The sequence below is a fragment of the Emys orbicularis genome, chromosome 1, assembly GCF_028017835.1.
Source record: "Emys orbicularis isolate rEmyOrb1 chromosome 1, rEmyOrb1.hap1, whole genome shotgun sequence".
Lineage (NCBI taxonomy): Eukaryota > Metazoa > Chordata > Testudines > Emydidae > Emys > Emys orbicularis.
In genome coordinates this window covers 51,467,576-51,484,835 of record NC_088683.1, presented here as the reverse complement: position 1 = coordinate 51,484,835, position 17,260 = coordinate 51,467,576, and the positions used below count along the sequence as shown (strand labels likewise).

At 43.9% G+C, this 17,260-nt stretch overlaps 1 long non-coding RNA gene across 1 annotated transcript in view; it reads left to right on the top strand.

The window, feature by feature from the left end:
- The first annotated feature begins 530 nt into the window (after positions 1-530).
- The window catches only part of LOC135891164 (uncharacterized), a 39,897-nt gene continuing 23,167 nt past the window's right edge, over positions 531-17,260 (top strand). The window contains exons 1-3 of the long non-coding RNA XR_010562253.1: positions 531-840; positions 2,101-2,423; positions 3,414-3,504. This is a non-coding gene — a long non-coding RNA (uncharacterized LOC135891164). The remainder of the gene's footprint in view (positions 841-2,100; positions 2,424-3,413; positions 3,505-17,260) is intronic.

Sequence of the window (17,260 nt, the reverse complement as noted above, 5' to 3'; positions counted from 1 at the left end):
CTGCCTAGCCGCGTCTCCTCCTAGGAGCAGCAGGGACATGTCGCCACTTGCAGGGAGCCACCTGAGGTGAGCCCTGCACAGATCCGGCACCCTGCACCCCCTCCTGCACCCAAACTCCCTCCCAGAGCCTGTGCCCCCTTCCATGACCCAATCCTCAGCCTTGAGCCCCCTCCCAAACCCAAACTCCCTCCCTCTTAGTTAACTGGATTTTTTTACTTACTGGCACCCCCCATTCTCCCAACATTCCGGATAACAAAGCTTTTACTGTATTATGCATGTACGGAGGGTACAGTTTATAGAATTCAGCAAGGAAAAGAATGAATTCTAGACCAATTTCTTTCCGGTGTTCAAGTATTAAGATTTCAAGGGGACCCAGCTGATTGTTCTTGTTTGAATCAGCTATCATATTAGCCCTGTGGAATCCTCATGAACTTTATATGATCTAATGTCATAGTGACATGTTTCAGTATTTGCTTTGAACATTCTCCCTGTATAAAATACTTGTGTCTCCTACAGATATCTTATGATTTGATAAAAAGGCACCAGCTCTTAGAGTTGGGGGCATTTTCCCTCCCCAAGCAACCAAGATTTATATTGAACAGTATGGACTACTGGACATTATCTGTTCCCCTGCTTCCACCGGCCAACGCCAAACAAATGTTCTAATGTTGTCCTTGAAATCCTGACAAGTGGAAGCCATCAGAAAGAATGAGGTAGAGCTCCAAGGACGGTAAAAATCTTCACAAGAGGACCTTATTAACATTGCTCCTACACCTTAAGGTCGGAAATTATACCTTCTGATGCAGTACAGACTTCTGCAGATCATTTCCAGAGATATAAGTAAGGAACCCCCATTAAAAAGAGGAATACTACTTGGCAAAATCTCTCAAGAGAACCAGAGCTTTTTCAGAGTAATGAAGAAATGTCAGTGGAAGTTGATGGTGTGTGTGTGTATGTGCATGCATGTTGTGGGGAGGGGGAGAAAGGATGTAGGCAGACTCTAGAATTTTTACATTTCAAATGTCTTTTGGAAATCACTTGTGTACTCTAAAACACAATCCCTAACTCTTCCCATGCTATTAAAAATGGTCTGCATACAAAGCTGTAAAAAAAAAAATTGATTTGGCAATAGCTGTTTTTAAGTGGTTGCTGGCTTCAAGGAAGCACTAGCTCCCTTGGCTCTAGGTCCAGTGTGAAGGGGAGGATGTTTATCTGTTATGTATGTGGTAGGCTGATAGTAAAATGGAATATGTTCTTCTCTGACATTTGTCTCTGTATTAATCTCACTGTCAGGGCCACATATTGAGGATAGTAGGTAATGTTTGGGCTGCCTCTTATCACCATCACTGTTTGCTGTGCCATCAGCTAGAAGTTTAAATAGGCTTATGTAAGGTCTGATCTGAAGCCCATTCAAATTCATGGAAAGATTTCCAATAATTTGAATGGACTTTGGCTCAGGCCCATAACCCACTTCCTCGTAACCACTACCACATTAATCCCAGACAACGTGAGTCTGTAACACAATGCAATTTCTTACAGCATCTTTCTGATACTTCAACAGAATTTATAACTACTGTACATATAGCCTGATATATATTTTGCACTTTGCATATTGAAAACATTGTGCTCATACTATGTAATTAATCCTTACAACAGTCCTGGATGTATTATCGTTCTATTACAAATGATGAATATGAGGCAAAACCACTCACTGGCTTACCTAAGACCATAGAGTACGTCTGAGATGGAATTAGAATCCAGGAGTTCCTGGCTCCCTGTCCATTCCTCAAATCACTAGAACACCCTTTCTCCCAGGATGTATTTACAGTAAGACCACAAGCCTATAAACTGTAAACAATAAGATAGTAATATGATTATGAAACCATTTATTTTTATATATATAACAGATTATATCTATCTATCTATCTATCTATCTATCTATCTATCTATCTATCTATCTATGTGTATGTGTGTGTGTATATATATATATATATATATATATATATAGCATGTAAGGTTGAATAACTTTTAGTTAGTTATATTTTCTTCAAAGTAATCACACTGTTTTCAAGGTGGTTTTTTTCTTTTTTTTTTTAAAAGGATTGAAGGAAAAGAAATAATCTGCAGTGGAAAATATTATTTTCAAAATCAGGAAAGTGTCTGCAAGAGCTTAATTTTTACTTGAAGAAAAACTATGCTTCCAAAAACAGAACAATCCAAAGAGCTTCATCCTAATTTTTGTTGTTGTTCCACAGCATGCTGCCTGCCTCACTGAATGTTCAGCTTCTGCTAGCGTACCATGTGGCGTTCTACCAGCTGCTGAACAGTTGCTTGCAACAGACAGCTGCCGAGAGTCACATATGAGTGATGTTTATAAAAACGACAGTGTAACGTGACTGATATCTCCCGCTTCCCATTATTAGGTATTCTTTCCTGTGTGCCTGCTCTGCAAAATGGAAATAATACTGGAATATATTATGCTGCATTTTTTTGATGTTGTTGCTTTGGCTTTTTCAAATTTGGCTGAAAAGTTAAAGAGCTGATTGAATGTACTTCTTTGTGACCTACAGGGTTATGATGTTGTCCCTTTTGCATTGTCCACTTGATATTTCAGGGATTAGAACATGATTTGCACTGACGACCTCTAATGCACCATTTGATGTTTTGTAATTGTCTCCAATGGTCCCGCTTTTTAGGAGTATCTTTGACAGCCAAGCTTGTCAAGTGTTATAGTAATGAGGGTTGTTATAAAGGGGAGTTGAAAGCAATGGTGCATTAGTAGCTGTTGTCAAAGAGTCTTATGAAGAGGGAGTGAATTATTTTAAATTATTAATTTTGCATTATATTTATTGCTAAGTAGTTTCTGATATGTTGAAGTAACATTTTTATACAGTAAGTTGATTGTCTCTTCTTTACATTTATTAGTACTCATCCTGGTAATTTTTCTCATTTAACGATGGCTTAACTCAAGGCAGTAAAAAATTGCCTTATGTGGAAAGAACTTTGCAGCATGCCGCAACTTGATTATTCACACTTCAAAGCAACCCTAAGACAAACTGTAAATAAGGACTAGGCATAAAAATATAGCAGCACCTGGGAATACTCTGCACACTGCACAATAGAACAGAATCCAAGCCCTGGCAAACGGCCAACCACTGGGGCTAAATCTGGAAGGGCTTAATATATACTGAAGAATTGATCCACTTGGAAACAAACTATGTGGGTGTACTTAACTCCTTGTCACATAGTGTACTCATTTTACTACTTTGACTATAAAATAGATCTTGTCATCATGTAATAGACCAGAACCTACCATGGCTGGAGCGCTATAATAAAATTCTGAAATTATAAGAAGTACTCACACTTATCATGAAACTTTCCAGGTTTGTTATTGTTGTTTTTTTAACATACAGCTTCCTATGGACATTAAGATGGCAGAAAACAGTTCTGAAATCGTTTTAGAAAAGTGGAGATACTGTAATGCAGGCTGGGAGAGATAATTGGGTGAGTACTAATAATTCTGAGTCATATAAAAGCACTGGATAAGTCATCTGTAGAAGTTGCCATAGCTATACAACAAAACATGAGGGTTCTGTTTATACATGGACAAATTAGCTATTTCCTGTGAACTTTAACAATAGTTATTTTTACAGGTTGCCCTTAAAATAATTTTCAGCTGTTAACATTTTACGTAAAGCATAGACAGATAGGCTAGTGCCATTTGAAATTGAAACGATTGACTTAAGACAGACAACAGAACACATGTATATTTTAGAATATGAAACAAGAAAAAGTCTAGAGCTTTTCAGTAAGATAGCTCAGCAATAAAACTTTGAGACACAAAAGCTTTCTCAGTCAAAGGGATCTGTAAAAAGTAATTATTAAGTGCAACATGAAATGTAGATTTCTATTAGGTTTGCTCTATATCCCAGTTTCTCTTTCCCTTCAGTATATATTTCTCTATTGTTGCAAGTTTCACCAGGGAAATACCAGCTTCAAATTTATCCCTAAGCTAAAACCTATAAATGATTGACAAAATATTAGGAAACTTGAAAACTGGGTTAAATATAAATTCTCTTGCTATTGGGGGCATATTCTTTACTCAGTGAGCATCTGCAACTCCCATTCATATGCAGTAAGGAGAGAATATTCTCCAAATAATTTTTTTAGCTAAAAACCCTTTGTAGTTCCAGGAAGCACGCATGAATGCAGACATTTGTAGGGTTTTCATTGGATCTTGAGTTTCTCCCATTAAACTGAGCCTCTAAACCTCCCCCCGCCCCCACCAATACATTTTCATTCAAGCTCCTTCTGTGTTTTAATTGTTGGCATATGTATATATTTAATCACACAAGTAGGAAATACAAATGAAGTGCTCAATAAATCCTTTTACTTCTACAAACTATGCTAATAACATAGCCAATTATATTAATAACCAAATGTGCCTCAATGGTGCTTTCTGTGGAAAAAATATCTGTCCCATTAACAGGTTTGCCCCGATTACTGCCTCACTGGACCTTCCCCAGGAGAAGCAGGTCATTAATTTATCATCTGTAAATCTCTCTTGACCCATACTATGTTTTACTTGTTAGCCCTTTCCATTGTGTGGGCTATTTAGTCACAGTCATGGGACAACCTTCCAATAAGTACTCCTGGGACTTGCTAACCACTGAATATGTGGAATACCAGATACTTCCTGAATGAGTTCTAAAAGAATTAATACTAGCTGCACCCACCCATTTAAACTAATGACCACCTGTTCATTAACTGGTGGTCTGGTGTTCAGCCCTTTTGAAAATCACATTGTGAGTTTTTAGTGAGGCATTTCAGGCCTAAATATTTGGCATAGCCATCTGGGTTTGGAGGAGAATATGGAGTATATTGTAGCAAAATGCATGAAGTGTATGCTGTAACACTGTGTGTTTTTCTATCCTTGCTTTAAAACCATCTTTGGGGTCAGAGGTGTATGCTTGTCCCCATTCTTATATCTGGTTATTAACTCTGGACACAGAGGGGTATTACATTTGTTTTATGACTAGTGACCACCAGACTAATGAAGAATTTAGACAAAAGAAGACAAAAATATGAGTGCTGCTAAAACCAGTCCTAGACCCTGCCTAGGCTGGAGACAATTGAGAGATAGTTACATATCATTATTGTAGATTTACTTATTTTCATTTGTGACATAAATGTTGCGAGAAGCCGTAGCACTGTGTCATCTAGCACTGTACTGAGATATTCTTTCTATAAAAGTACACATATATGTTTTTTACTCACTCCTTAGTCCATGGTCTCTGTGTGTATAGGTATATACAAATTTGATTTGGTGACTATGAAAGCTGTGGATGGAAAGTCCTAGAATTGGAAGTTCTCTGTTGTACAGCAGGGGTGGCTGCATCTGTTCAAGCTGCCCCATCCTGCTCTGGCAGTGTACCTCAACCCTGACCTTAAGGGACTATCTCCAGTGTTGAGAAGGTAGCTCTCTTTCTTCTTCGAGTGCTTGCTCATATCAATTCCAATTAGATGTGTGCGTGCCGCGTGCACGATCGTCGGAAGATTTTTACCCTAGCAACACTCAGTGGGTTGGCTGAGGCGCCCCCTGGAGTGGCGCCCTTATGGCGCTGGATGTATGCCCCTGCCGACCCAGCGCCCCCTCAGTTCCTTCTTACCGCCCGTGACGGTCGTTGGAACTGTGGAGCGCGGCTTAGCTGATCTCCACTTCCCTAGCTCTTATCTCGTTTATACCTGTAGATAGTTGTTATAGAGTAGTTGTTAGCAGTTTCTAGTTGTAGTTAGTAGTAGTTTTTGTAGTTAGTGTATATAGTAATTGGAGGTAAGGGGTTTCTCCCCTTCCCTCCTTCCCAGTACCTGGACTCATGCCTAGGTCTCTGGGATTCAAACCGTGCTCGGCCTGCCTCAAGCCAATGCCTACGGGAGACCCCCACAACTCCTGTCTGAAGTGCCTGGGGGAATCCCATCAATCAAATAAGTGCCGCATTTGTAAGGCATTCAAGCCTCGGACAAAAAAGGAGCGGGACTTTCGTTTGAAGCAGCTCCTCATGGAAGCGGCACTTAGCCCGATGTCCTCGGCCCCGTGCCAAGACCCGGCACTGTCGGTCCGAAGCGCGCCTCCGGCACGGGAACAACCTGGCACCGGCAAAGACTCCAGGCACCGGACGTCTCCGGCACCGCTACCAGCACGGCACTGCTCACTGTCTCCGGGATCCAAGAAGCAGCACAAGCAACCTGCTGCTCCTGTACAGTTGCCGGCACCGCCTGTGACCCCCTTGGAGCAGCGTCTCATGCCAGACCGCCCCACGAAGGCTCCAACTCCGGCACCGTCAATTCCGGTGCCGTTGAGTCCGGTGCACATAAGCTCCCCGGTGCGTACCGTGGTCAAGCTCGACCTGCCTTCCACCCCGGAGACTTTCTCCACTGCTCGCGACCTGATTGTGCTCACCGAGCCGGGACCGTTACAACCTTTGGTACCGCTAGTGCGGGCTGTTCCCTCGAAAGGGAAGCCCTCCATGATGCGCCCTCCGTCGCAGAGCGAGATGGGTCAGCACCAATCTTGATCTCGGTCCCAGTCCAGGTCACGGTCCCGATCCAGGCGCTGGTCTCGTCCACGGCACAGCTCGCAGTCCCGGCACCGATCATCATCTCGGCGCCGGTCGCACTCGCGGCGCCGCTCCGCCTCACGAAGATCTTCTTCCTGGTACGGTCGGTACCGGTCCAGGTCCCGGCACCAATCCTGGTGCTGGTCTATTCGGAGTTGTTCCCGGCATCGCTCCGGCCGTAGATCTTCATCGAGGTCCAGATCTGCCTCCCAGCACTGATACGACTGTCAGTCCCGGTTCAGGTTGCGGTACCGCTCGAGACTGCGGCGCCGATCTCCATCTCTGTGGCGCGGGCCAACAACACAGGACAGTGCGACCCAGCATGAGCAATCGGCTCCACCTTGGCCGTCCCGCCCCAACTCGAGGTTGTCCCAAGCGGAGAGTGGCTACCATGTCCATGACCAGATGCAGATGGTGCTAGCCAATGGCACGACGAAGGGCAGGATCCTACTCAGGGACAGCTTTTATCAACCGCCTCTCCTATTTCCTCCCTGCGTGGTCCCGCATAATGTCAGACCGCTGGGTCCTACGCACGGTGGAAAGTGGATACCACCTTCAATTTGCTTTGTTCCCCTCCTTCCCCCCCCTCCCTCCCTGTCCCTCTTCAGGGACCCCTCTCACAAACAACTCCTCCTACAGGAGGTGCAAATGCTCCGAACTATCGGGGCTATAGAGGAGGTTCCAAAAGAACTGAGGGGCAGGGGGGTTTACTCCCGTTACTTCCTAATCCCCAAGGCAAAGGGCGGGCTACGGCCCATTCTGGACCTGTGCGGACTCAACAAATTCATGGTAAAGTTGAAGTTCCGCATGGTTTCCCTGGGGATCATTATCCCTTCCCTGGATCCTGGAGACTGGTATGCCGCCCTCAACATGAAGGACGCGTACTTCCACATAGTGATTTACCGGCTGCACAGGCGCTTCCTTCGCTTTGTGGTCAGCCAACAACACTTCCAATTTACCGTCCTCCCCTTTGGCCTATCCATGGCACCAAAGGTCTTTACAAAGCTCCGTCGACATCGGATCCAAGTGTTTCCATACCTTGACGACTGGCTCATTCGAGGTCGCTCCGAGCTCCAGGTGCAATCTCATGTTCGGTTCACCATGAGCTTGTTCAGACAGCTGGGCCTGCTGCTCAATGTCGAAAAGTCCACTTTGCAGCCGACCCAAAGAATAGACTTCATCGGAGCAGTCCTGGATTCAAATCTCGCCCGGGCATGCCTACCGCATGCCCGCTTCCAGTCCATGGTGAGCATTATCCACGGCCTCTAAAGCTTCCCAACCTCGACAGCATGCATGTGCCTCAGTCTACTGGGACACATGGCGTCTTGCACCTTCGTGACCAGACATGCCAGACTACGCCTCCGTCCACTTCAGGCCTGGCTCTCATCGGTGTACCATCCAGGCCGGGACAATTTAGACACAGTGCTCACGGTACTGATGGAAGTCTTAACCTCCCTGGTTTGGTGGCTGAACCCCAATGCGGTACGCGGGGGGATGCCATTCCAGGCCCCACAGCCCTCCATAGTCCTAACCACGGATGCATCATCTCTGGGCTGGGGCGCTCACCTTGCGGCCCTTCACACACAGGGCCTTTGGTCCACACAAGAAATAACTCTGCACATCAATGTACAGGAACTGAGAGCAGTACGCCTGGCATGTCAGGTGTTCCGCGAACACCTTCAGGGCCATTGTGTTGCAGTCTTCACAGACAACACAACGGCCATGTTTTACATCAACAAGCAAGGGGGAACGCGATCGTCCCGCCTCTGTCAGGAAGCCATTCGCCTGTGGGAATTCTGCATAGCCCACTCAATCGACCTGGTGGCATCGTTTCTCCCGGGAGTCCAAAACACCTTGGCAGATCGCCTCAGCAGGTCCTTTCTGGCTCACGAGTGGTCAATTCGCCCGGATGTTATCCATTCAGTTTTCCGGAAGTGGGGGGTTCCCCACACAGACCTTTTTGCCTCTCGCGAGAATCGGAAGTGCCAGGTGTTCTGCTCTCTCCAGGGGCGCTCCCCGGGCTCCCTATCAGACGCCTTCCTGATGCCGTGGAAAGACCACCTGTTCTATGCCTTTCCTCCATTCCTGTTAGTCCACAAGGTCCTTCTCAAGTTACTCAGAGACAAGGCCCGCTTAATCTTGATCGCCCCGGCGTGGCCCAGGCAACATTGGTACACCATTCTCCTCGATCTGTTGGTGACCACACTAATTCCGCTCCCGTTGTGGCCGGACCTGATCACTCAGGAGCACGGCCGACTGTGTCATCCGGACCTGCAATCCCTTCATCTCACAGCATGGATGCTGCATGGCTAACTCAATCTGAGTTACGTTGCTCCCGCTCGGTGCAGCACGTACTCTTGGGTAGCAGAAAGCCCTCTACTAGGTCCACGTATCTGGCCAAGTGGAAGCATTTCTCCTGCTGGTGTGCACTGAGCAATACTGCCCCTCTGGAGGTGCCAGTACCTACCATCTTAGACTATCTCTTGTCCTTGAAACAGCAAGGCCTGGCGATTTCATCCATCAGAGTAACCTAGCAGCGATTTCGGCGTTCCACCCGGGCGAAAATGGGTGCTCGGTTTTCTCCAATCCCATGGTCAGCAGGTTCCTCAAGGGATTGAACCCGCAAATTCAGCATCTGGCTCCTACGTAGGACCTCAACCTGGTCCTATCCAGACTCTTGGGTGCCCCGTTCGAACCGATGGCCACTTGCTCGCTCCTGTACCTTTCCTGGAAAACAGCTTTCCTCATCGCTATCACTTTGGTGAGACACGTGTCGGAACTTCGAGCCCTCACATCGGACCCACAGTGGTCCCCAACATTTTTGTGGCCAGTAACACATTCATGTTTTCAGAAGAGTGTGGCGGGCGCCAACAATTTTTCAAGGCTTATTTTGTATTTGTACATTAAATAATATGAAAATCATCATATTGAATATTACATAATATATGAATCCAGAGAGAAGAGAGAAGCCGGAGAGAAGCCGCGAGGACAGAGAACACTGGCGCCCGCAGCCCTGGAGTACTCAGGGCCCAGCTTCTCTCCCCTGCTGGGCACTAGGCAGGCCCTGTGCCTGCCGGGGACAGAGAACACCAGCGCCCACAGCCCAGGAGTTCTCTGTCCCCGGCAGGCGCGGGGCCGCAGCTTCTCTCCCCTGCTGGGCACTAGGCGGGCCCCGCACCTGCCGGGAACAGAGAACACCGTGCCCGCAGCCTGAGTTTTCTGTCCCCGTCAGGTGCGGGGCCACGGCTTTTCTCCCCTGCTGGGCATTAGGTGGGCGCAAATAAATACCCCGGCGGGCACCATGGCGCCCGCGGGCACTGTGTTGGGGACCACTGGTATACGGTGTTTCATAAGGACAAGGTACAGCTGCGACCACACCCTGCCTTCCTTCCTAAGCTGGTGTCTGCCTTCCATGTCAACCAAGACATCTTCCTTCTGGTCTTCTACCCGAAGCCACACGCTTCTCAATGAGAACAACAGCTGAATTCCCTAGACGTTCGCAGGGCCCTCGCCTTTTACATTGAACGAACGAAACCTTTCAGGAGGATGACCCAGCTGTTCGTAGCTGTGGCAGACCAGATGAAGGGCCTCCCGGTCTCCACACAGGCATCTCATCCTGGATTACATCATGCATCCTTGTGTGCTATGACTTGGCTGGTGTCCCAACTACACACCTTACTGCCCACTCTACTCGGGCTCAAGCTTCGTCGTCCTCCTTCCTGGCTCATGTGCCCATACAGGAGATCTGTAGGGCAGCAACTTGGTCATCAGTACATACCTTCGCTTCCCACTATGCGATGGGGTGTTGCTGCATTTGGTTCAGCGGTCCTTCTCTCCGCGACATCTGACTGCGACCCCACCGCCTAGGTAAGACTTGGGAGTCACCTAATTGGAATAGATATGAGCAAGCACTCGAAGAAGAAAAGACGGTTACTCACCTTTGTAACTGTTGTTCTTTGAGATGTGTTGCTCATATCCATTCCAAACCCACCCTCCTTCTCCTCTGTCGGAGTAGCCGGCAAGAAGGAACTGAGGGGGCGCTGGGTCGGCAGGGGCATATATCTGGCGCCATAAGGGCGCCACTCCAGGGGGCACCTCAGCTGATCCACCGAGTGTTACTAGGGTAAAAATCTTCCGACGATCGTGCACGCGGTGCGCGCACACCTAATTGGAATAGATATGAGCAACACATCTCGAAGAACAACAGTTACAAAGGTGAGTAACCGTCTTTTCCTTGATCGTGTTACTGAAACTACCTGGAAGAGTATTAAATAGAATCATATTTTTTGTGATGTAGACTGGTGTCTATTAGGCATGGTACTGAGATCAACTCATTGCACAAATGCCATCAAAGTCAGGCCATTGCTATTCAGATTTGGAATCAACCCAAAAACCTAGAGGTGAAAGCTCCAGATCTTATAATCAATTCTCTCAGCTGTCGTGGATTGCTGGTGTATTTTTTGATCATGCTTTGTTATCATCCAAACTACAGACACGATGCCTTGTGTAAACTGCAAAATGTGTATTCAGCAGTTTACATCACTTACTTTCTTACGTTTTTCTAGACATTTTGTTGTGGTATAATTAAAATTACTTTCAGACGTTTAAAGTTATTCTCCTCTCTAGCTACTTAGAAAAATGGCATAAATAAGGACTTAATGGCAGTGGTATGGATTTGTTATTTTTCTGGAACTATCTATGTTCCAAACAGGGATTTGTGCTAATCACCATATCTGGGTTGGCCCCAATTAGTTTCCAAAAGGATGCATAGTCTGGAAGAGTTTTTTACTCTAAGGCCTGGTCTACACTAACCCCCCAATTCGAACTAAGGTACGCAACTTCAGCTACGTGAATAACGTAGCTGAAGTCGACGTACCTTAGTTCGAACTTACCGCGGTCCAGACGCGGTAGGCAGGCTCCCCCGTCGACTCCGCGTACTCCTCGCGCCGAGCAGGATTACTGGAGTCGACGGCGAGCACTTCTGGGTTCGATTTATCGCGTCCAGACAAGACGCGATAAATCGAACCCAGAAGTTCGATTGCCTGCCGCCGAACCAGCGCGTAAGTATAGACAAGCCCTAAGAAATCCTTGTGTCCTGATTCCGACTGATAGGAACATGAAAAGACAGTAGATCCTACAGTGATAGGTGCATGCAGATGCATAAGATAGTCCACCCTGGAGCTTCCTCAGATGTGGAGCAATTAGAGAAATTAATTGATTTATGGACAGCATAGCCACCCAAACGTCTATTTTCTAATGTACAGGTGCTTGTACAAACATTATGAGAATTTGGGGCCATCCCTAGATCATTTCAATTTGATCAAAAATATTTTGCCTGCATGCCACCAGCTATAATGTTCCTCCTACATTTCATGAAATGTAACCCCATGCAAACCTAACATCCCATATACGTGGCATGATCGGGATGACCATGTGAGCTCTTCTACCTTGAAAGAGTCCAGCTGCCTTGACCATCTCCTTTGCCCTGGACATTTGCCCCACCCTGTGTTCCAAAGAATAATGATGTGAAGAGAAGAAATTGTACTCATGTTTCTGTGGAAACCCTGCTGAAATTTTAAAGGTGAGGAAACACGTTGGAGCATGAATAAGCACAGGGGAATGTACATGGCACTATCTGACAGCACCATCCAATCTGGAAATTTCAGATTTCTAGATGAACAAAAATGGGATTGGAAACAGATTGTTTTTAATTTGTTTTAGGCACCACGGGCCAAGTTCATTGGTGGTGTAAGTGGATGCCTCTCTGTTAACTTCAGTGGAATAGTGCCTACTTGCAGTAGGGATGAATTTGATATCAGTGTGAGTAAACCAAACAGAATGGAGGTGTTTTACTCAAAAATGTGTAGGGGCTATAGCATTGTTGCATGTATGTTAATGAAGTGAAAGGCATATCACTCACACGCTTTCTTTTTACCTTTGTCATATCCTATAGGCCAGGGGTTCTCAAACTGGGGGTCGGAACCCCTCAGGAGGTCACAAGGTTCTTACATGGGGGGTCATGAGCTGTCAGACTCCACCCCAAATCCCTCTTTGCCTCCAGCAATTATAATGGTGTTAAATATATAAAAAGTGTTTTTAATTTATAAGTCGGGGTCGCACGCTGAGGCTTGCTATGTTAAAGGGGTCACCAGTACAAAAGTTTGAGAACCACTGCTTTAGTGCAGTGCCATGCCATGAGTATCAGTACAAAGGGCAAGTATATGACATGCCTTTCACCTCACTACAGGCAAAAAATTGCAAACAACAGGGAGGCCAGGCCTAAGCCTAGCTGAAAATATACCCCATAAAACCTTCTTTTGGCATTATAATCTCCAGAAAAAGTCTCCATTTCACAATAATGTACAGCTATTTCCCTTAAAACCAAGGCGCAATTTATAACATAGTCATGATGTATACGAGGCTATATGGAAACCAAGGACTGACACTATAAAAGGCAAAGAAATGTAAAATATTTAGGTCATATTCTACCGTTCTTACTTGATTTGATGGCACCACTCCTAGAGCAAGGCGCTACACAACACAAATAAAGGTGACAGATCTGGCTCTAAATTACATTATTGTGAATAATATGGATAGTCTCTAAACAATTACCTAAGGGTCATATCATACCATTGATTTTTAAGCCGGACTCCCACTGAAATCAATGTGGAACTGTGCTTAAAAATAGATGGGATATAAGAAAAGATAATTGTGCATCTTGTTCTTTATAATATTTCCCATTTTCTGCAGTAAGAGGTACACTTAAAACCTCTCTTTGTTTCAATTTAAAAGGCCATGCAGTAAAGTCCTCATTTTCTACCCTCAATTTTTAGTTCATTCAATGTACGAAAAATAAATAGCTTGGTGTCAGTATCTGAAGGTAGAATGCTTTTCATATTTTTTCCCATTTACTGTACCTCTACACTTATTGCACATTCACAGTTGCATGACAGTTCCTTCTGCCCTAATGAGACCCATAGTTGGACTGAGACATTATTAGAGATCTCTCTGAACTGGTCAGACAGCATATTATTATAGAATACGGAAAAAAGTGTGCTGTTTTTAACATGGTCAGTAAACAAAAGACACAGCTATCTAAAAGCCTTTTGAAGTGAAAGACTTGAAACATTTCAGCCCATTGTGGTTTATAATCAGCAAACATACATGAATAATATAGATGAGATGAGCTCCCTAAGAAGTTCAAGTGCTTTCCAACATGTAGATTCTTACCTAACGACCTTTAGTTTCAAGGTGAACTGCAAAGGATTTGTAAATATATATGTTTGTGCCCTCTTTTGCTTCTTTCTGATATATAAAAAGAGCCTGAATGGTTTATTTTTTACAAGATTTTTCTGCTTGTTTTTTAATTTAGAACGATCATGAATATAATTTTGGTTTAGTTTGGTATTGTTGGAGGACCACTGGGAGGTCTTGGGGATATTCATTGTGATCTTTTAACATCTCAATTGAATGTGTGAGAATGGTAAATCTTCAACAAAGATTTCTTTTATTCAAAATGTGAATTAGTCTTTAAAGTTTAATAGGTGTTACAAAATAAACAAAACACAAAGCATACTAGGTAGTCAGAACTCTCTGAAAGCATGCTAAATGTGTAATTTAAATTGCTTTATTCTGTGGATTATCTTTGAAAGGATTCATGGACTGTAAACTCCTTGGGGCGAGGACTGTTTCTTTATGCTGTCTGCATACCATCTGCGTACAGTGTTTAGCACAGTGGGGTCTTTGATTGGGGTTTCTATGCACTACTGCAGTGCAAATAATTATTAATAATAGAAGAATGTAGAAGGTTCCAATGATGATTTTTAAATGGGAGCCACTATACGAGTACAGTATCAGAGGGGTAGCCGTGTTAGTCTGGATCTGTAAAAAGCGACAAAGAGTCCTGTGGCACCTTATAGACTAACAGACGTATTGGAGCATAAGCTTTCGTGGGTGAATACCCACTTCGTCAGACGTATGTCAAATATATATGGTGTTAAATATATAAAAGTGTCATACGTCTAGACAGGACTCTTTGTCGCTTTATACATGAGAATTCTTTCTTACAGCAAGAGCTGCGCTAGCTCAGGAAAACCTGCCCAACATAGATAATTGCCTTTTACTAACAAAACAAAATCCTAGATTAGAAAAGTAAAGACAAAGAATTAAAAAAAAAAATCAAGAGGAGACAAGCCTACTCCCAAGTATTATGATTTCCTTTCCATTTCATATTGCAATCACTAGTTAATAATAATAATTAGTCTTTGTTCTGTGAAAAAAAATTACACACATTTGACAATAATTTCACTGATTCTTTGCTTGGCTTTTTAAAAGTCAGTCATCTCCTAGACATGAAAGTCAAGGCTGTTAAATGCTGATATGGTACCATGGGATTCATGATCAGAATTTTTATTGCAATGTAGCCTGTCATCCAGAACTGACATTACACCCCACTCAAAACAGTGTCAGCATCAGAAGCAGCGTCATTAGTTGTAGCAGAAGCAGCATTGTCATCTGGACAAAAAAGTCTCCATATTTACCTTTAGGAGTGTCTGATCCTTTATGTTTGCATAATTGTTCACAGCTTCAATAACCACTTTCTCAGCTCCAACAGACATAGGACAATAAATCAGGAAAGGATTCCTGTGGTTATATTACAGGCCTGAGCTTAGGAGCTTTTTGGGTCCAGTTTCTTGTTCTGCAGATTTATTGTGTGACCTTGGTTAAGTCACTTAATCTCTCTTTGCATGAATTCCCCATCTATAAATGACTTCCCTACCTCTCAGGGGGTAAGTGAGGATAAGTTCTTTAAGGCTTGTGAAGTGCCCAGAGACTAGTGTAATGGGGACCATCATTCATTTACAAAGCTCTCATTGGTGCTGTGACTGCTTTCTGATTATATATGCCATCATGTGCCAGCAATGCCCCTCTGCATTGGCCAAACTGGACAGTCTCTACATAAAAGAATAAATGGACACAAATCAGACGTCAAGAATTATAACATTCAAAAACCAGTTGGAGAACACTTCAATCTTCCTGGTCACTTGATTACAGACCTAAAAGTCGCAATATTACAACAAAAAAACTTCAAAAACAGACTCCAACGAGAGACTGCTGAATTGGAATTAATTTGCAAACTGGACGCCATTAAATTAGGCTTGAATAAAGACTGGGAGTGGATGGGTCATTACACAAAGTAAAACTATTTCCCCATGTGTATTTCTCCCCCCCGCTCCTCACACCTTCTTGTCAACTGCTGGAAACGGGCCATTTTGATTACCACTACAAAAAGTTTTTTTTTCTCTCCTGCTGGTAATAGCTCACCTTAACAGATCACTCTCATTATAGTGTGTATGGTAACACCCATTGTTTTATGTTCTCTATGTATATATATATATCTTCCTACTGTATTTTCCACTGCATGCATCCGATGAAGTGGGTTTTAGCCCATGAAAGCTTATACTCAAATAAATTTGTTAGTCTCTAAGGTGCCACAAGTACTCCTGTTCTTTTTTCTGATTATATAGTGATTGATGGGCAACTGGATTAGAGTATCTATATAATGGTGACCACAGTGTTCAGTTTCCTTGTTGTTTTGGCAGAATCCTCACATTGATATTCACTGTTCTTTATTTTCTTTTAAAAATAGGCTTCTATTAGACACAGAATAGAGGTGCTCGTTTGCATTGAAAGGAGAAGGCCTTTGTTTTCCCATTTTGTGAAGGCCTGGCTGAATGGAGTCTGTATTAGACATTAGCGGCATATTTAAATTTTCATGGAGGATATTGAGAGCATTGGAGCATGGTCATCATCCTTTGATGTTGGTCTTTTTCTCCTTTCTGTTTTGTCCTCTTCAAACAATTAGTGGGAAAAACATCCACTTGGACATCCATCTTGACACAAAAAGTGTGCCAAACCACTCTGGAAAAGGATTTAACATGTTTCAATACAATACTGTTCACATTGCAGCATCCTTGACTGCCTTGGATACACTGAGAGATGTTGAAAGCAGTTACACATGACCATAACACTTTTTAAATGTAGAAATGTTGCTCTTTGCTTTGGCAGTCTTTGAGTTAGCAGGCAAGTTATTGTGATGACCGATGCTGTTGTTTGCTGCCTGTCCTTCACTTGTAGATTCCTTAAGGGTGTCCGTATTTCATATAACACACCATGAACTTTACTGTGAACATCTCATTTTGTACCATATTGTTCAACACTGAATGCTCTTGCTTGAGGAGCCTAAGAAAAGGAAATGCCATTATACAAATCATAATGCCATTATATAAATCCATGGTATGCTCACACCTTGAATACCGTGTGTAGTTCTGGTTGCCCTATCTCAAAAAAAGATCCATTAGAATTGGAAACAGTACAGAGAAGGGCAACAAAAATGATAAGAGGTATAGAACAGCTTCCATATGAGGAGAGATTAAAAAGACTGGGACTGTTCAGGCTGGCAAAAAGAAGTCTAAGGGTGGGGTATGATAGAAGTGAACAAGGAAGTGTTATTTACTCCCTTCATATAACACAAGAACGAGGGCTCACCCAATTAAATTAATAGGCAGCAGGTTTAAAACAAACACCAGGAAGTACTTCTTCACACAATGCACAGCCAACCTGCAGGACTTATTGTCAGGCGA